A 21613-nucleotide genomic window follows, 5' to 3' on the forward strand; every position below is an offset into this window, starting at 1 on the left:
ACAGCTGGCCTGAGCCCATCGCTCCAGCCTGTCCAGATCTCTCTGCAGAGCCTCCCTACCCTCGAGCAGATCAACGCTCCCACCTAACCTGGTGTCGTCTGCAAACTTACTGAGGGTGCACTCGATCCCCTTGTCTAGATCATCAATAAAGATGTTAAACAGGAGTGACCCCAAAACTGAGCCCTGGGGGACACCACTCGTGACCGGCCGCCAACTGGATTTAACTCCATTCACCACAACTCTTTGGGCCCGGCCATCCAGCCAGTTTTTTATCCAGCAAAGCGTGTGCCCATCCAAGCCACGAGCAGCCAGTTTCTCCAGGAGAATGCTGTGGGAAACGGTGTCAAAGGCCTTAATGAAGTCAAGGTAGACAACATCCACAGCCTTTCCCTCATCCAATAAGCAGGTTGCCCTGTCGTAGAAGGAGATCAGGTTGGTCAAGCAGGACCTGCTTTTCATAAACCCATGCTGACTGGGCCTGATCATCTGGTTGTCCCGCATGTGTTGTATGATGGTACTCAGGATGAGCTGCTCCATCAGCTTCCCGGGCACTGAAGTCAAGCTGACAAGCCTGTAATTTCCCAGATCGTCCTTCTGACCCTTCTTATATATGGGCGTCGCATTGGCCAATTTCCAGTCTGTTGGGACCTCCCCGGTCAGCCAGGACTGATGAAGGTTTCCCTTCATCACAAAAGGAAAACATCAAAAAATTATTCAGTTGAATTATAAATAATTATTCATTGTAGCTATTTGTGCAGCCAGACTAAGCCAGTGGCATGGAGTTCAAAATGAAAGGGTAACACAAAATATTTACCTTCTTGAGTACATTTATATCACAAATTTTAAGCCATTCTCTGAAGTCACTCTAGTTAAATTGCTGCTGAAAAAGACGACATTGCATGCTGAATATTATTGCATTGATCAATGTTTAAAATCTTGACCTAAGCAAGGTTTAGGTTAGCCTAGCTTAAACAGAAGTCAATATGTGTCTTTGTCTACACTGGAAGGACACATATACTCAGAAGCAAAATAACAGAGTGTAGTGGTTATACCTGATATTAGATGAATTTTCTTGTGTAAACAAAAAGTATAAGGACTTTGCATCTCTGAGCAGTTCAATCAGAGATGAGCTGTGTATTGATAAGCTTCTGGAGTGTGAATTTCCATGATCTGTAAAAGTGAAGTGGACATGACAGATGAACAAGTGCAAAATGTATCTCCAAATTCAGGAACAATCTCAGATGTTCAGACACACAACAGTGAGATATGGGTGGTTTAAAAATAATAATTAAATACTTTGGAAGTGCAAAATACCTTTGTCTTTGTCTAATATATATATCTATTAGAAATATGGATACAGAAGTAGAAAAAAAATGTAAGGGAGACTGATTCTACCAATCCTTTATAAAAAACATTTCATTTCCTCAAAATGTATTAAAAATGATGAAAACATGGGATGTACATGTACATCACAGAAATACAAATGGAGTCACCAACTATAATGTAATATGAAGTATTTTCTAAACAGAGATACAACCACTTGGAGACTTTCTGGCAAAACTAAATTGAAGTTTTCAAACAGTTTGCTTAAAAATTTCTATACTGCTTATGGGTGGGAGTTTCAAAAGTGCTCTGGAGTGAAGCTTTTAAAGGCACCAGCCCTTCAATGACCATAGCAGAAATCACTTCAGACAAATGTATTAGTGCGGATAAAATCTGAAGCTGAGGTTTGAACTCACATTAGGTGAATATGGCTGGTTTCACTTTGTTGAGTATAGGAATGTTTTTGCATGACTGTTTATTAAACTGGCTTAAACATCTCTGATTTTCTCTCTAATCACAGCCTAACACCACATCTTTGGTAAATTAAAAATGTTTTATCTATAGGGCAAACTAGATCAATGAACTGAGAAAGGAAAGAAGAGGAGAGGAGAGGAGAGGAGAGGAGAGGAGAGGAGAGGAGAGGAGAGGAGAGGAGAGGAGAGGAGAGGAGAGGAGAGGAGAGGAGAGGAGAGGAGAGGAGAGGAGAGGAGAGGAGAGGAGAGGAGAGGAGAGGAGAGGAGAGGAGAGGAGAGGAGAGGAGAGGAGAGGAGAGGAGAGGAGAGGAGAGGAGAGGAGAGGAGAGGAGAGGAGAGGAGAGGAGAGGAGAGGAGAGGGGAGGAGAGGGGAGGAGAGGAGAGGGGAGGGGAGGGGAGGGGAGGGGAGGGGAGGGGAGGGGAGGGGAGGGGAGGGGAGGGGAGGGGAGGGGAGGGGAGGGGAGGGGAGGGGAGGGGAGGGGAGGGGAGGGGAGGGGAGGAGAGGGGAGGGGAGGAGAGGGGAGGGGAGGAGAGGAGAGGAGAGGAGAGGAGAGGAGAGGAGAGGAGAGGAGAGGAGAGGAGAGGAGAGGAGAGGAGAGGAGAGGAGAGGAGAGGAGAGGAGAGGAGAGGAGAGGAGAGGAGAGGAGAGGAGAGGAGAGGAGAGGAGAGGAGAGGAGAGGAGAGGAGAGGAGAGGAGAGGAGAGGAGAGGAGAGGAGAGGAGAGGAGAGGAGAGGAGAGGAGAGGAGAGGAGAGGAGAGGAGAGGAGAGGAGAGGGGTGAGGCAGAAAGAAATGGAGTAAAAGAATTAAAGTTAGGAAGGGAAGGAGAGTGGGAGGGAGGGAGAAGAAAGAAAAAGAAGGAAAAGGAAAAGGAAAAGGAAAAGGAAAAGGAAAAGGAAAAGGAAAAGGAAAAGGAAAAGGAAAAGGAAAAGGAAAAGGAAAAGGAAAAGGAAAAGGAAAAGGAAAAGGAAAAGGAAAAGGAAAAGGAAAAGGAAAAGGAAAAAAGAAAATTGAAAAGGAAAAAAGAAAATTAACAAAAAAAAAAAGAAAGAGAAGAAAAAGAGAAGATTGCTGAAAAGATTAATTTTCAGCTGTCTTGGTTTCCAGGTTCAGTTCAGTACATGGCCACCCAAGTAGCTGTGCCAATACACTTGAGTGGGCAATGGCAGAAATAAATGACCGGAGTGTGAAAAGAGACGAGGAGGGTGCTGACCCTGCACTGCTGCCAAAAGAAGTGCAGATCAGATCCAATGTCAGGCTCTGAGCAATTTATGACAAGAAGCAATGTTGCCATGCCATACTGACCCCCAGCAGAAAATAGGCACCTGCCAGCTGCAGTGGCAGCTGACTGGTCATTTTGAAGATGTTGTTGATGCCTTAATAGAGGTACCTAAAGAAGGAAACAGCCTCTGAATCACTTGTGAAGATCCATGGTTTAGTGACTTTAGCGTACATAGGCATAGACATGACAACTATTAGACCTGCACACAACAACTACAGAGTTGTACTCTGAGTAAGTCCGTATGACTGAGGAAGACAAGCCTCCTAACACATACTTTCCCTAGAAATATTTCAGTAGCTGAGTATTCATAGTCTGTTTACTGATAAAGCACCTCTGGTCTGTTTGCAATGTTGCAGGCAAAGCTTGAGTTTATAAATTCACACCATTCCCTCAGTGAAGCAGCTATCCCTGCAAAAACACAGTTTTGGTCAGGACGTTAACGTCTGTGCTGAGGCTTCTCTCAGCAAAGCTTTCAGTCAGGAATGGGCACATCTCTGCTTGACTCTTAGCTGAGGCAACAGAAGCCTAGAGTACATAGCTTAGGCACAGTTATATTTTAATGTAATTGGTTTTCACTTGTACTGCAATGTCATAAAGATGCATTTCCCAAACTAATTTGTGGCAGCACTTAGCTTGGAGTTGTGAGAAAAATGTGGTATTTGAGGTTTACATCACTGGAAATATTAACTGCAATCAGGTAAATTCACTGGAGATGGAGTGAAGCTGGATTTCACCAGGGGAGAACAGAGCAGAGGTGCTTGAGAAAAGTTGCTATAAGAGGTGAAGAATCTTTTTATCAGTATAACATCTTCAGCACTAGAGCTTCATAACAGTGGGAAAAAAACATCATATCGTTTACTGGTACTGCAACAGCAGCATACATTTTACACACATACTGGGTCTAAACCATTTAAAAGCTGTATAGGTGTGGGTACACAGGCTGTGATTTTTCTACAGTTTCCAGTTGATCAGGAAGAGGTCATTAAAAAGGTAATTCTGATTTTTTGAAGTATTTTTTCTAGTTGGTCCTGTGAGGCTATATACATGTGTATATGTGCCTGCTTGGAGACACGAGATATATTCCAGTAAACGTCCAAAGGAAACCAGGGGGCTTTTGCTGCAGTTTTCTGTTGGATTAGTGAGGAATACCTGGTATTTCTGTCCCCCTGTTTTGCCACCTCAGTTTCACTCAGAACTTGAAGGGCGAGGAGCACAAAGGGGAGCGGCTGTGGGAGAACGCAGCGTCTGGCCCTGGGACCAGGCACCAGCCCTCCTGCCCAGTAAGGCCAGGAAGAGTTCCCTGCCCGTAGAAACACCAGTGGAGGAAGAGGTTCCTGTCCTTTTACCAAACCCTCCCTGGGCAGCCATATCCACAGGCTGAGTTCATCTGGCCTCTCTGGTCACCTCAGTTGTGACAGTTTAAAATGAGGTTGCTCTTTGCTAGATGTATACAGTGCAAAGCAAACCCAGAGTAGATCACTCAAAAAATATAGGGGCTGAGGTGAGTCTGCCACAGGATAACTAGGAACAGCTCCCCTGGAGTAAAATTCAATTTATTTTTAAAAAATTTTTGTTCTTATCCTGCTGTTGAATTTACCTCAGGGCATCTTTTGGCTCCATGGTGGAGAGACATTAAAGAAGCCTTGGAGTCTGCTGTGGTCTTTGTTGGTTCTCCAGATGTGTCTCCTCAGGAGGCCTCTCACCTGCACAGGTACAGCATTGCCGAGCTTCTGAGCCTCTTTGCTCTTCATTAACACTCAGCAAAACCTCTTTCCCACACCAAAGGCTTGCATAGCTTGGGAGCCAAAGGTACATTATCACATGGTTCCTGCTCCTTACAGCTTGTGTTACTGTACAGGACTGCATATGGAGCTGTGGGTCTGATCGTTAGGATTTTATAGTCTGTCTTTTGTTGGTTTAGCACAGTAATGTGAGCATTGCTCAAGTCTCTATTAAGATGTTGCAGTATCCTGGAACCATGTGATGTCACATTTATTTAGATGCAACCTTTCTGTCTTCAGTAAAGCTCTTTAGGATATTTGCCCGTTTAAATGTCTTCAGATAAATAGAGCTTCTCTTACAGGCTTATTCAATACTTTTGTGGTTTAACCCTAGCTGGCAACTAAGCACCACACAGCTGCTTGCTCACTCCCCTCTGGTGGGACTGAGGAGAGAATCAGAAGAGTAAAGTGAGAAAACTCGTGGGTTGAGATAAAGACAGTTTAATAAAGCAAAAGCCATGCACGCAAGCAAAACAAAACAAGGAATTTATTCACTACTTCCCATCGGCAGGCAGGTGTTCAGCATCTCCAGGAAAGCAGGGCTCCATCACACATAACGGTTACTTGGGAAGACAAACGCCATAACTCTGAACGTCCCCCCCTTTCTTCTTCCCTCAGCTTTATATATTGGGCATGACATCATATGGTCTGGGATATCCCTTTGGTCGGTTGGGGTCACCTGTCCCAGTTGTGTCCCCTCCCAACTCCTTGTGCACCCCCAGCCTGCTTGCTGGTGGGGTGGGGTGAGAGGCAGAAAAGGCCTTGACTCTGTGTAAGTACTGCACAGCAATACCACATCTCTGTACTGTATCAACACAGTTTTCAACACAAATCCAAAACATAGCCCCATACTAGCTACTAGGAAGAAAATTAACTCTACCCCAGCCAAAACCAGCACGAATACATAAATTTAATTAATGTGTTGGTCCTGACCTTTGTAGCCTGAGTTTTGATTGCACTATCTATGAGGAAAAACTAAGGAAAGATTTAATACATAGATCCTAAACTTCATATTTCTCAATACATTTCTAAAATGTTTAGAGTGGCACACAGTAGGAAGAAACCACCTTTTTTTAATTCCCCAGGAGAGAAAAGAGTGCAAGAACTAAATGTGGATATTCAGCTCAGGATTTACAATATCCCTGTCATTCCCAAAAATATAGGAGTATCTTACAGAGATTTCCACAGTCTCTCTTTCAGTTCTTCTCCATCATTTCTACCATGAAGGTTTTCCTAATATCTGATCTGAATTTTCCTTGCTATATAAACTTCTCTACTGTATTTTTGAGCTCTCTTTTAATTCTATTATTCTTTGTAGGTTCTTTCATTTGATTCTTCCAGTTCAGTACTGAGTAATGGATGCAATATTTCTCCTGAGCTTTTTAGAGGCTTTCACTAGACAGAAAGACCAGCCTATAGGCAACTGCAATCATAGCTCTGTGATTAAAGAATTTGCCTGGGGGGAAGAAAGTAAGGCTCAACTTCTTGCACTATCACAGATCCTGAAATGCTGATGGAAAACTGTGTAGGCCCAGATCCAAAAGGATCTCATTAAAAGCTTCTTCTTCCATTCAGCTACAAGCCTAACCTCTCTCCTACATTTTCCCTTTCATGCTGGCAAGTTTGCTGAGAGAATGCCTTTCAAGTTGAGGTACGCAGTGGAAATGAACAGGGGAACCAAGTTGCTGCTGTTGATGAGACTAAAATAGGAGACAGAAGCCAAGCCATTGTCAGTCATGTCAACAGTGATTTAATTTTAAACCTTTGCAGACCTAAAAGCAGGCATCTGAGGAAACGCAGAATTGAAAAATGAGGTGCTGATAGAGCCTGGGCACCTCCAAAGATTAAGCAGGAGCTTTCAAGAGCTCAGTTTTAGGTTCTTAAATTCTAAGTCTCACTTAAAACCATCATCACCTTCCTCCATCCAGGCCTTGTGACAGCTGTGTTTCTGTGAACGCCTGTTTGGAAAGGGATTTGCAAATATCTACTCTTCCAAGTATCTGTTAAGTGAGATAATAGCACTTGAATATTTCATGGGGCCTGAGGCTGAATATTATCAGAGAAGCTGAGAAAAGCTTGGATATTAACCTTTCAAATGGCAAGTTTAAATGAAAAAACTACTTTAAACTTTTCTCATAACTACCTTTATTTAATTTCTTGGTTAAATAGTCTAACCTTTAGACTTGCCATATAAGCAGAGAAAATAAAACTAAACTATAGAATCCAGAGCTCTGTGGATGTGAGGTTGTCAGTAGGAAAACTGGGGTGTATACGGAGGTTATACTTTCAGGAACAGACATAATTTGAATAGAATGGTTTAAAGATCACATTTTTGGATGTAGTCTCTTTAATGTTGCTATGACTCATTTTACAAACATTTGGCATACATTTTTACATTACATATGCTGAAATATATGACCTACTTTTAAATTTGAGAAGATGTTAAAAGCTGTGAAAAGCTCAGTTATAACAAAAGCATAGGTTCCAATAAAGCACTGAGGAACTTGAGTCTTTATGAAAACAATAGAAATATTTTTATTACTAATCTACGAAAGTGAATTAAAATTTTTTAACATGTCTTTATGAAATGTCTGGCACTTCCATCGTGGAAATACCACAATCTCCTTCATGCCGACCTCTTCATAACCCTGTGTGTGGTCCCATCTAGAACTCAGTCTTTTATCCCCCTCGGAGAAAAAAGACCAAACACCTGAGGAGAAAGAGCAAGTCATGCAGTTTCCATCCTCAGAAACTGGTTGGTCTGGGATTCAAAATAGATACCTAGAGAAGTCACTACTCAGATATCCATAAATATTTTTGGAATGTTATCTCCTGAATTTCTCTAAAAACTTTCCTTGAAGGTTGTACCCATATTCTCTTTAATGTAACAGAAAGAGTTTTTTACACCAAACTATTTGTGTTCTCAAAATGTTATTTAAAACTTTTATAAATTCTTCAAATGACCTTGTGGCTTTTAGACAGATTTTCTGTAGTTTGTTCCAAAGCAGTGAAGTAGAGACAGAGAAAGAAGATTGAATCTTGTAGGTATAAATGTGTTAAGGATGTTGTGACTTGATAGGAAGGAACAAATAAACAAAAAATTAATAGTGATATTTGATTAATTAACCATTTTTTGTATCAAATTATCTGCTTATTTTATGACTTTTAGGGGTTTTTTTCCTTAGTGATGTGATGCTACCTCTTCTCATGGGAATATTCCACCGATTAAAATGCAAGTGAGGAGGAGACTGGTTCAAGTCTCTAATTATTAGAAATATTAGTTTAGTTGCTATACACAAAAGTATTCTAAAAGGATCACAAAAAAAATAGCCAGTATGGTTAAGCAGAAAAGGAAAAAAAGCCGTTAGAAATAAAAAGAGCCTTTCAAGAGAGCAGTATAAATAACTTACCATATGGGCAACTTAAATTTAAAATCATAGTAGGACAAAACAGAAATAATTTTGAGGAGCAGATTGCTAAATGAAGAAGAGCAATAATAAAAGCATTTTCAAATTCATCAGAATGAAAAAAAACTGCCAGGACCCCATTAAATGATCAAAGACAGGAAGGCCAGTGCAGAATATCTAGAATTATTTTTGAATATCTAGAATTATTTGCAAATATCTACAATTATTTGAATGGATGTGCATTGCCAGAGGGGTGATTTTTACAGAGCAGAGATGGAGTCTCACAGTGCAGTTCATGAGATGGAGTGACCCAGTCTGATAGTTCGTAGCTTCCAAAGTGGAAGAGTCTACTCTTACCACATTTCTGCTTCTTTACCTCACTTCTGGCTGTGCACTCCCACCATCTTGTTCCAGCTCCTGTTCTCATCAGAGATTTCCATGAGTGTATAACATGCCTTGGTGTCAGTGTTTGAAAAGCAAGAGAAGATGAAAGTTTGGCTCTTAAAAAGAGATACTGAGAACTGCAATTAATAAATTCCATGCAAACAAACTAATAAAAAATATAATAAAATTCAAGTTGCAGACACAAAAATGTGTAGGATATAACAGGGGAAAATTAACACAGTTTTTGTAAAAGAAAACAAGACCTTACAAATCTCTCGCTTAACAGGTACTAGGTAAATAAATAGAGAACTGCCACTTTGTACCTGTATTTTCATAAATGCTTATTGAAGGTGCATTATCAAATGCTCTTAAAAGCCTATGACTGCAAAGTCATTAAAAGATCTCATAATCCTTATAAAACAGTAGACAAGTACACTGTAATGCAGAAAAGAAAATTCCTAACAACACAATAAAGAAGCACAAATTTGAATTATTTAAGAATAAGATCTGAAAATCATGGTGGTTCATAATTCTTTGAAAATGTCAGCTCAACATTCATTCAGAAAAGCGAGTGAATTATTGGAAAAACGGTGAGATAATACAAGATGTTACTGTACTCCTATATAGATTTTGATCTGGAAGATTCTAACTGAGATTGGATGTGATCACAGAGCTAATATTTTATGAAGTTACCTTTGTGTATATAATAATAAATTCCAAATTTTAGAACAATGTAGTTCTTTCAAAACTAAAAACAGTCACACACATTCAAATAAAAAAACCCCAAACTTGACAGGTTTCTCAGGCTGTAGGTTAATAAATACTGTAAATGAATCTAAGCCTGGGGCACTGCTGAAAGAGGAGTGCCATGGTGCTGGCTGTTCTGGGCCCCTGCTCTGGGCTCCCATGAGCACCTGTACAGCAGGACAGTAACCCAGATTAGATTAGGCAATTGATGTAACCTTTTTGTAGTTGTGTTTTGTTTGGTGTGTTTTGGTTTTTTTGTTTGTTTGTTTGTTTGGGTTGGGGTTTTTTTTTTTTTGGTTCTGTTTGTTCACTAAACTTTCAGCTTCTTTGATTTTATTTGCCACCTGATCCCACCAGCACCAAGACAAATGAGGGCATGGGTATGTATGGCAGAGGGCAGGATTAAATAACATCTTCTTCAATGCAGTTTCAATTCAGATTATTTTAAATTGATCATCAGCTGCAGCTTCCTAATGCAGGTGCTTGCTCAGGTTTTGCTTTGATATGAGACTGGGAGATGGTTAATGTATATCTCTGCACCTGTGAAAATAAAAGTCTTCCTAAATCTACCACTTTATAAACATCCCCATAGACTGTATTAGGCCAGCCCTATTCAGGTGAGATAAAAAGCCTGCAACATCTAAGCTACTTCTAGCACCTGAGACAGTCCACTTAATTTTCTTTGGATACCTTCATGTTACAGTAAAATTGCTATAATTTTGAGAAGGAGAATAATTTTTCTTCAAGGAGCAGCATTCTGCATAGAGAATATTAAATTTCTTGATCTCACACCATGTTTTTGCAGACTATGAGATTAGCAAAAGGGTAGGGGTGAGGTTCTTGTGGGCAGTGATTCTAAATGGGTGCTGCTGTCACAAAAATTCCTCTAAAACACCTGGTGTCTCTGTTGGTCTGATAGCAAGTAAGAATTGTAATAACATTAACCATATGTGGCCCTGCCTGACAAGGCAGCGTTTTGTAGCTCTGCTCCTTGTATAAGGTATTGCCTGGTGATTGTCTGCTGGAGAGTTTTCATCCTGTGAAATCCTATTTGATCTCCCTAGAACAGCACTTAATGGGAAAGACACTGGGCAACAAATCAAGGAGTGATTTCTACAACCAGAAGGGATGTAGAGGTGAGTAGATTCATTACATGAATAAGGGTTCAAAGACAAGGCCATAAACGTGTCCAAAATGTTGTCATTGTTCAAAAGTTAACAGGAAAGGAAATGACAGAACAAAAATGATTGCTATTTTCACATGCTTTTGCAGTGTACCTCTTGAAATGAAACAAAGGGAAAACAAAGAACAATAATCCAAATTTTCTTTTGCTGGTTTTTTTTTGCTATATATCCTTAGTAAAAGCTAAAACCATAAGAGCAAAACCACAATATTCACCCAGACCTGGGCACTGCACCTCTTATTTTCTTATGCTACAGAAAATGCAATAGAAAGGAAAGGCAATGAGTCACTCCTTCTGGTCTTTGATCAAAGCATGACACAGGTTTTCCACATGTGTAACTAACTGTATGAGGCCCTGGGCAAGACACCTTGTGCATCATTCCTTTGGATGTTCATGGGTAATATTCTTCTGCATATGAATACTGGAAGTCTTAAAGCACAATCCTTCTTTATTCACAGCTTCAAAATCTCACTGGAAAAAGTTATAGGATAATCCATCTGCACAGGGATTGCATAGCTTTTGCAAGAGTCCTGACATGTATTGATTTCTCTGTGCATCCTGATAATACACACAAAACAGGGACTCTTTACCCTTATGTCATTTGCCTGTTTCCATGTTAGTGCATGCTGTTCAGGTATGCTTTTTCCCTTTTCAGCAAAAATCCAGGTGGCTATCTGTTGCTGAGTCTGGGCTGAAACGGCCCTTGCACGTTGCTAGGGCTTTGAAAAGAGTCATACACTGTTAGGACTATGTAAAGGCCCAAGGAAATAAATCATGAATCATTGAACAAGGAGGTCTTGTGGGTTTTCCTACTTTTCTATCTAGTCACACTCGTATCATGCTGTTGCAGCATGGCTCTTGAAAACCTCTGGGGAACAGAGATTTGTAAAATGACACTGAGAATATAGATCTCCTAGTGGGTATGTAACCCTCTAATATAAGTCAAGAGCTTCTTATAGGAGACAGACAAGCCACACAATAGGAAGGCAATGCCCTTTTCTGCTTTATGGTTGGGGAAAACCCTTTTTATCCCAATGATAGAGTAGTGAAGAATCTTTAGATTCGAACAACTGATATTTTTGTTGAGCACTGTTATTCTGGAGGAGGGCATGGTAAAAGCGTAAGTTAATTGGCATAGCTAATGGGAAATGACTTGTATAAATCTTTTTTTTTATGACTAGGGTAAGGCTGTTGTTATGACTAGAGTAAGGTTACTTTTTTTTTTTTCCTCTTTGTTCCCACTGAGTATATTTTATTCATTCATTATCACAACTCCACAACTATTTGCTTCATGGTGAAAATCTTTACCATTAAAAAAAAAAAAAAGAAACTGCTTAACATGACAGCAAAACAAGAGAAAGAAAGGATATTTCCATGTGTGATATTAAGCTTAATTTTATCTGATTAAAATCTTACAACTCTGTGTGGCCCCACAGTAGATTTCTATTCTTTTTTTCCAGAACGTGGTTTTCGGAACAGTGAAACACTATATTTTATTGGCAAACAGTTACAAGAATCTAAACCTTTAATCAAGCTCTGCTAAAAGCTTCAGTTTATAAATTGTTTATGAGTCAACCAGGACTTTCCACACAAATCTATTTCACTTTAATAATAGTCTGGAACTTTTCTACACAGTATTCTGTTCAGTACAGTCTTCTACTGTTCAGATCTGGCTACTGTTATAGTCTGATCAAAATTGATCTCACTTACAGAAAAGCTTAAATATTGTTCATGAGTAAGCCAGTGCTGCTAATATTGAATAAAAAAAAGCTCTCTAAAGGTCTTCCTTCTTGTTCCTGGCACACACCATAAGAAAGAAGAGCAGGCACTGATTCACCTCTTCCTACCCACCAGCCTCCTTTGGCAAGTCTGATCAGTTGGCATGGCCATTCTCCTTTGCCAGCCCAGAGTGAGGAGTTCTGATTTTGCTCTTAGCCTTACACAGCTGAAGTCTAGCTGTGCCCCTGAGTCCCCATTACCATCCAGGGGGATTAATCTGCCGTACTAATGACAGGTCAGTCTATTAGGTCAAAGCATTTTGTCATGTTAAGTGTTCAGGGTACCTGCTTAGACATATAATACCAACAGAGGGAAAGCACATTGGGTCATCCTCCTGACAAAGAAGTGGTGAAACAACCGCTGGTGAAACCTGTTTGATAAGCATCCCTGCCCTCTCGTGGTAAAACTGTGCTAAATTTTAGTTATTGCATGTCACACAGGCTTGTCAAACAGAAGCAAAGACTAGAAGAAGAAAATTATATTTATTGTCTTACATTCAAGCACGTACTTTTTGGTGTCCAAATTTCAAGAGGTCTTCACAATCCTTCAGATTTTTCCTGCATCAAACAAGATTCTTAGAGAAGTTTTAAGCTCTAGTTAAAAAAGACCTGACTGCAGTTTAGTCAGATCTGCGAATAATTCTTCACATGGATAAAAAGTGAAGATTCTTCCAGGTTTATGGCTAGTCAGCGCCTTTCTGTTTTTTCTATCCTGAATGAATTCTTAGAGAGTAGCAATCAGAAGAAGGTGAAATTAAGAAAGAAAAGTGTTAGGGCTGTAATTATACCACTTCTAAGTTGCTTCCTAGCAGCAACATACATTTCATTATGCTGAAACACAATACACTGTTGCCCTTTATTTCTAAATAATTTGGTAACTGCCTGAAAACCAAGGCTACAAGGAATCTTTGTATTTATCCATGTTTTGCAAAAGCTATTTAGAAAGAGAAAATTCATGTCTTTTTGACAGGTCCAAAATATGATACTGTGAAGAAACAAAATTCTTTTCTAGTTGGAGCTCTAGATACTGCCACATCCGCACTTCAGATGTACAGCTTACATTGTGTTAGCTCACTCACAGTCTTGACCAGGACTGAATCACACTCATACTCCAACCCTACTAGCTTGTGTCATATGATGTGGCAAAGTCAAATCCAGATTTATACAGGCCTAGCAAAAGCAGAAATAGCAGCTGGATTATTTACCTGTTGTGAAGGTTCTTTTTAGGTCTTGTCATAGTGAAGGATTATCTGAAGAATGTTTGTACCTGCACACATTCAAGGGAATGTACAGAAATACAAGAATTAGCAAATCAAATGGTAATAACAGATATAAAATAAATTATTACAAAAGTGGATAAGAAGAGTCAGCTAGCAACGTGTCCATATTCATTTCACAAAAATCTTAAATTATTTTCTTCTTTCTTTTTATAAAAAAGGTAGCAGCCTATACAAAAATAGGGTGACAAGAGCTTTCCTGTTGCACCTAAGCGAAAGTGGCTTCAGCTGTCATCTTGAAAGGAACTATAAACTTTTCTGAGAAGAGAAAAAAAAAGACTATGAAAATATTCTGCTTAGCAGAGAATGTGAAAAGAAGCACATCAAAGAAAATGAATGTAGAGACAGATGTCGTACACATTGCAATGAAGAACACAATTTCTTCCAAACTTGTTGTTGTGACTAGTCATAGATGTGTAACATCCAGATCTGTCTTTGAGTGGAATGTATTTATGCATTTATATCCAAAGTCTGATTCATTAATGAAAAATCCAGTGCCAAGGTTTTCAAAACAGACTAATGATTTTGAGATCCCACATCCAAACACCTCAAATGAATTTTATGTTCACTCACATAAAATAACCAGGTGGAGATGCTGGAAATGAATACATGCAAAAGGTATGAGCCACTTGACCCATGCACTGGGTTTATAGAAGACAGCTCATAACAGCTTTATCAACCCTTGCAGTGTAAAAAAGATTTTGTGAAACACCTATCCCTATGAGACTCACTGTTGCTGGAAATAATAATTTCTAAAATACAAGAGCTTAGGTTTCAAGAGGCTTATTTTGATTTACTATTTTCTGTAATTGAATTTCATTTTAGGATTTGTCAGTATTTCTGTGTTTACTGCTCAGCACATTTATCTGGGTAATTATTTAAAAGGAAGATACAGTTTTAAATACCATGCTACAGACATCCTTTTTTTAAGAGTCATTAAGAGAGTTCATTGTTCTTCATTTGTTGCATTACAATGAGCCTCGAAGTATTGTTTACATCAAACAGATTAAAACTACTTAAAAGAGAATTTTATTACAGTCATGTTGTTGAGCATTTCAGGTAGTAAATGTTTCATAAAACAACACATAAAGATCAAAAATTGTCCTCAGTGTTGGAAATAACACCTACCATTATATATTTGTGTTACCTACCATTCCTTACTCTTGGGCTGCATCACAGTCCAGGCTACTGACCACTGCTGGAAAGAATGAATGAGAGACCTGTGCACTAATGACTTATGAACATATCTTTTTCCCCCAGAGCAAATCAATTTTGGAAAATAAAGTTGAAATGAGATTTTTTCCTCTTCCCTGTTATGCAAGTATGAGAATAAAAGTATTGGGATATTTCAGATCTATTATGCATATTTCTTATTTACGCTTACAGAAATTTAAGGGAAGAGCACTTTTTTAGTTGTGGAGAGTATTTTAAGAAACTGTGTTTTATTCTGAGTGAACTAGGGAGTACCACAAAGTCCTCATAGAAGTGCAGATCTTTATTCAGCCCACCTAACTTTAGATGCTAAGTTAAGATATCTGCATCAGAAGCCTACTCACCCAAAGTTCCCTTAATCATTGATGGAGAGTGACATGATGACTCGAGACAGTGATTCAGATGGTGGTCTGAGTTGCCTTTTTTAACTACCTTCCCCTGTTGATTGTGAAATGTTTTCTTGATCATCCCCTGCCAGTTTTTGGACTTATCATGGCTTCTCTAATAGACATGTAGACTGAGGTTCATATTATTTAAACCTTCAGACAATAAACTTGTTTTTCTTAGTTGTCAGACCTTTCAATAGCTGACCATGGATACAGGGGTCCTTGGATCACAAGCTGAAAACCATTTCCATATAGACAGTAGTTGCTACAGCAACAAGGCTCAAACACTGGGTAACCAATTAATTGTAGCTGGGATGAATCTGGGCTTTTATAAACTGTTGTACCTTGACTGAATGGAAGCAGATTTCAGGGAATTGAAGGTTTGCATTGAAGGAGAATATGTAAAATGAAAATTTTTTCTATTCCACAGAATAAGGGGAGAATAATTTGAAGTACTTAAAATACATACATCTGTCTTAAATCAGGAACCATTAAAAGGAATCAAGGCTGTCTAATATTTCAGGAATTAAAAACAAATTTCCAGGTCTCAAGAACCAAGAGTGTTCCAAATATAGGCTCTATGTACAGACAACAGGCAAAGAAGATATCACAGTGAAGTGGTAAATGTTTGCGCCTTAAGGTCTAGATATTCATTAGAGCAAACAAGCTTATTAGCTTGTAACTGTGGGAAATGTACAGTTTTTTGTTCCAAGGAAGAGTCGGGAGCCCTGTGACTGGAACACTCAACTGGGATAAAGTTGCTTGACAGAAATATAAATTGTCAGAAGCAGCTAAATCTGGAAACCCAGTAAGGGCAAGGCTGCTGCAGCTCCACAGTGTCTGCAGGTCTGACTGGCAGTGAGGCTAAGCATGTGCTGTAGGCACATGTGCATGTGCACACACACAAATGGGTTTCTCCACTAGTTGGCCAGGCCCCCCACTCTCCCTCTCCCAGTAGACCATGCCTCCAGGTGCCACACTCCCAGCAACACTCTGTGGTCCCCAGGCCACGTGCCTCACTTGCCAGCTGGTCCAGGTCAATGCTGGCCAGTGTCATGCACTGACAGAGCATCCTCATCATGCCCCATGCCAGCACCATGGACACATGGGACTCCCACCCCTGGATCCACCCCCATACACACAGGCACACACCCCAGACAGCCTCACACCCAGGAAAATTGCTAGAAATGGAGTTTAGTGAGGAGCTGAGACAGACTGTGCTGGTCAGGTGCAGGAATGGCCAGAAAACCATCCTGACTTATGCCTGTTACACAAAACCAGCTCTTTTTCTCCCCTTCTTCCTGTTTTCCCACACCTGTTCCTCTTCAAACCACCTCAATCCATCCCTTTCCCCACCCTCATTGGCTCACCTAAATATCCCATAAGTCCTGTGCATTCTCCAAGTGGTATTCCCTGCACGCCACAGAGAACCCTGCACCCCATGCAGTGCCCCTGGTCTGTGGGATGACCCAAACAGCCTCCTCCCTGGCTCCTGGCACTGGGTGTCCCCCAGGAACATGGGTCAGGGGCTGCTCTATGACAGCCCTGGGGCTGGAATGAGGTCTCCTGTTGCTGACTGGGGCATTGGGGTCTCCCCTGCCATTGTGCCTTTGGGGCTGTGGGGCTGAGATTTTTCAAAGGTGGTGGCTCCTGTGAAGTCCCAGGAGGAGCTGGCAGGGGGATACTGGGGCTCCCCAAGCTGTGGTGTTCCTCTGCACTCCCTTGTGTGTGTGTGGCAGCTTTTGTCACATAAGCTAACAGAAAGTCCAGGGACTTTAGTCAAAATGAACCACATCTAATGAAAATGTTTTAGCCATTTGACTATTGAGTATTCAGGATCATCCTCTGAAGTTTCTCACCCTGCATCCAAACATTCTTCCAATAAATATTTTCCAGAATTTTGAATGTTCTAGGGGAATAAAACATTTAAATGAATCTACCCTTGCTGATGGGAAGTACTTTGCAAGAATTTTTTTAACCAGCAATCATTGAACAACTGTAGTCCTGCACCTCCTGGCTGTCATAATCAGAAGTTGATGGTTACATTTCTGTTGCACAGATGAGAAGAGAGCATGTGCTGTGTTGATTTCAGCCAGGAGAGGAGCATAGCAGAGTATTCTAGGAACACTTAGAAGTGATGCTTTAATTTTATTGCTTTTACCCACATAACTTCCATCCAAAAGACTATTAAGACACTCCTAATAGCCAATCTTTTTCTTTAGTTCCTTACTTAAAACCTGTATTGACTTCATGGAGACTTATTCTGTGTGGGGAGCTATAGAATAAGTTACATACTTCTGAATGGTTTGTCACATTTCATGTAACAAATGTGACTCAGCACAGTGACTTTTGCACTGCTGCACACATTGCATTTGTGTTCATACTTCAATCATGAAACATTGGCCGTTTTTAAGAGAAGATTCATGCACAGCAGATGTACTTTATCATACAGACTGCTATTTTCAAGCACATTCTAACTTACGCAGTGTCCTCTATTATATGTATTTTGATGAGCAGATCAACAAAAATTGAACAATGAAGCTAATACATTTCCCTTTTGTCTGTATTTTGCCTTTATCTGTTAGACTTCTTCACAAGGTGTATTTTATCAATGCAGTTTAACATCGGGAACTGAATGGATTATTTCACCAAAGTGAGCATCTGTTCAGGTGTAGAAGCAGATGGCCAACACTTCTCATAGCTCTTTGCCACTATGGAGTTTAACTTTGGAGGCCTTAAGATAGCTTTTACTGGTCATTACTAATGGTGTTTAGGAGAAAACATACAATTTTAAGTATAGGTTTAACTGTCTATTCTCTAGACATCCATATTTTCAGAATAGTTTATAAATTGTTTATTTTCTTTGCTTATATTAACTTGTCCTCATTTTCTTTTTGGTACAAAACCTGATTGGTTTAAAACCACAAGTATTGCTCTTGATGCAGGGAACTTATAACTGGGAGTAAGAAATGCACTTTCATTAATCTAGATCTGCATTTGGTCAATGTCTTCTCATGAAGTACCACCATCTCACCTCCTGATGACTTCTGGCTGGGAGTTCAGCCCCTAGCAAACACGAAAAGAACCTCAGTTGGGCTTTCATGTGTTTCATGTGTTTTTACAGAAATATAGCCAAATCAAAATATTTAGTTTTCAGACCTCTGGTCTTTAAGGCAAATGAAATAAAACAAAAGCAGTTTTCTATGGAATGCACACAGTTTTTGTAAATAAAAAAACCTAGTTTGGTCAAAAGCTCAATTTTCCTTTAAAAGAGTTTCAGTGTAAAATGTTCAAGTAACCATAAAATATAGTGATAAATATAAATTAAGGAAGTTAACATTTCAGGCTATCTCCTTACACTCACTCTCATACACACAGACACATATACACACAAAGGACAGACTGCTAGCAAGACTGTAATGTTCATTTTACTTGTCATTTAAAGAAGACAGTTGAAGAGATGTTTTCTAAGTTATAATCCCCAAGTAAGTTAAAAAAAATGATTCTCCTGCAAGGTGTATTGAGACCAACATCATTAACATGATACGTCACTGAGAGCTGCTTCCTAGCCTTTAATGCAGACACCTGTAAAAGATAACTGAGCTTAGATAAATTTTTTGGAATATTAATTCACTGAATAAACGTGGGTTCTCTAATTGTATAATTTTAAGAGGAAAGACAAATGTGGGATCATTATAGTATTCCCTACACTGCTTAATGAGACAGAGAATTAGCTCAACTTTAGATGTGTCATATCTGGTAAATCAATGGATTATTAACTTTAATGCAGTAAATGCATTGTCAGTATCACATTTAACAACATAAAAGTCCAAGATAATGGTTGGGAAACTCGTGAAATAATAATCTGCACATTACAAGTTCATAATAAAAATAGTGACCAGTGTGTATACATAAGTGCATAAGGTGAATGATGAATAACAGCAAAGGAAGCAGAGGAGAACAGAAGGGAGAAATAAAGCTGCACACAAGTGACCATTTGCAATGATATCACCCAGAAAGCAATTGACGCACAGCCATAATCCATGTGGTTTCTGCTCTCGTCGCTAGCAAACGCTCAAAAACTAAGTAATTATACTGTGCCAGGGAAGTGCAAAAACCATAGTACCAGTACACATGTATGCTTGACTACCTGATTGGCTTACACAGAAGAGAGATTAATTGTGACTTTGATTAAGGTATTAGACATACTCAGAGTTTTGTTTTCTAAGCTGGTATCATGCCTCAGGTGCAGCACAGATGTACCCAGATAAACTCCACTCTCCAGTCATGCCATAACAGACAGACGTATTCCTACAGCTGCACAGAAGCAGCCATTAACTGAGTCCAGCATTGATGTGGACTGTCCAGATGCAGGATTTTCTGGGTGAGAGATCCCTGAGTTTCATCTATGCACCTCAGGATCAGATCTCACACATTTAACTGTGAAGTCCTTTCAGAACGCATGCAGCTTTTGTGGGTGGAAAAGGTGATTGTATGACAACTTTTCAGGAAAAAAATTAGAATGTGAGTCAATATGGTAAAAGATAAAATAAGATTAGATTATAATTCTAGTTTGTAACAGTCCTCAAGAAGATGAAGAAAAAAAACCCCCTGTTTTTCTGACAAGGCAGCAGATTATAAGGAGGTATGCAAACCATCTCTTTTATTTTCAAATATCCTAGAACAATGGTAGTCCTGAAAGCCTTTGGGAACCAAAGGTATCATCTTTTGTTCTTTTTCACACAGACAGATCTTGAACATGCTGCCCTTGTACAAAGTAACAGTAGCTATACGCTGCATGAGGGATGGGACTCCTTTCCAGGCAGTTGTTCACTGCTCTCTGCTTTGATCTTAACAAACAAAATTATTCAGAAATTAGGTGAAGTAATGGAGAGTCTCAAGACAATGAAGCAAAGGGCTACAGATGCATGTTTCTGTTATAGACCAATTAGCCAGGAAACGGGGAGTGAAATAAAGCCAGGTTAGCTCATTACATTTTATGTACTTGGGATCAACAGAGATGATTGAGAGACTCCTTGGATTGCTTTTGTGCTAAGTTTAGGATAGTTTGTTTTGTAAGTACTTGCCTATTATCAGGTATTTTGTTCTGTAGAAAGGATCTCAAAGCAATAGTGTTTTTTTGTAGAAGGATGTTTGAAAATTTTATTGAGTATAGTGGTTTTATTAAAAATTATATCAACCTGAAAATGTCAATGCCAACAGTGAACTTTAATTAAGTTTTACACATGTAAGCATCTAAGCACTATAGGAACATATGCAGTTAGGTGCTGAGGTGAGATTTTTGGACCAGGATATTTTCATTTAGGTATTTCAAATAACACCCAGTACTTTTGCTGACTTTTTTTTCTAGGTATAATTACAGCTGTGTAATATACATTTCCAAATATTCAAGAGAAGGTTAGAAAACTTCATAATGGACAGAGTCTTTCTGAGACAGAAATATTTTGATACAGGTTGCTGTTTCCATATTTGACCTTATTGGGAAGGCTGGGGGGAATGAGAGAGGAACTTATGTTTTCAGAAACTCCTTTACTTTAGGCTGACTCTGATAAATTTTCAAATTAAAGAGAAGAGTCCAGGGTGAGTTTTTTAGCTCAAAAGGAGCAGACTGATTCAGGAAAAAAAAGAGCTACCCCAAACCTTTAAGGAAGGTCATACTGATTTTAAAACAAAATATTTTCAAGTTTTATTGTTTCCTTTTTCTATATAAAAGTTATTTTTTGCTGATCTGAGTGTACTAAACATTCTCAACAGTTTCCCAAGTGGTAAAAGTTGGTGAACATACTATAAGCTACAAAAGGAATTCCCTCTCTGCAAGGAAACACAATAAACAACAACAAAAATACAGAAATTTGAAGGATCAGATAAATCACAGCAGCAAAATCTTAAAAGCCTCATGAAAAAAGATTCTGAAGTATCTTTTGAAATAAGAATTGGAGTATAATGACTGTAGAGATGACTCCAAAACAAGGTCATCTGTAACTGACTCATATCTTTTTTCTGTAGATGCGGCTGACAAGAAAGTCACAAACATTTTATTACCTCTCTCCAAGGTTATAAAGTTCTCATTTGTAACAATTTTTCTTGTTCACATCTGACCCTGTTCTACCATGTTGGAAGAAAGACTATTGTGATTACAGAATATTAGTACAGAAGACCATAAAATGTAGTCCTAGCATGAACCCTTCCTCCTCCCAAACAGCACCATTTTATTCAGCAAATCTCCTTTCTCCATGCATTCTGTAATAGCTGCCTATGCCAGTGATATAAATAAGTTTCCCTCCTGCAGAGCCAACATAGCTAGGAAATACTAAGCTGCAAATTTTGTTCCATCTTGTATATCATCAACAGACCTGTTTA

The sequence above is a fragment of the Strix uralensis genome, chromosome 5 (assembly GCF_047716275.1).
Source record: "Strix uralensis isolate ZFMK-TIS-50842 chromosome 5, bStrUra1, whole genome shotgun sequence".
Lineage (NCBI taxonomy): Eukaryota > Metazoa > Chordata > Aves > Strigiformes > Strigidae > Strix > Strix uralensis.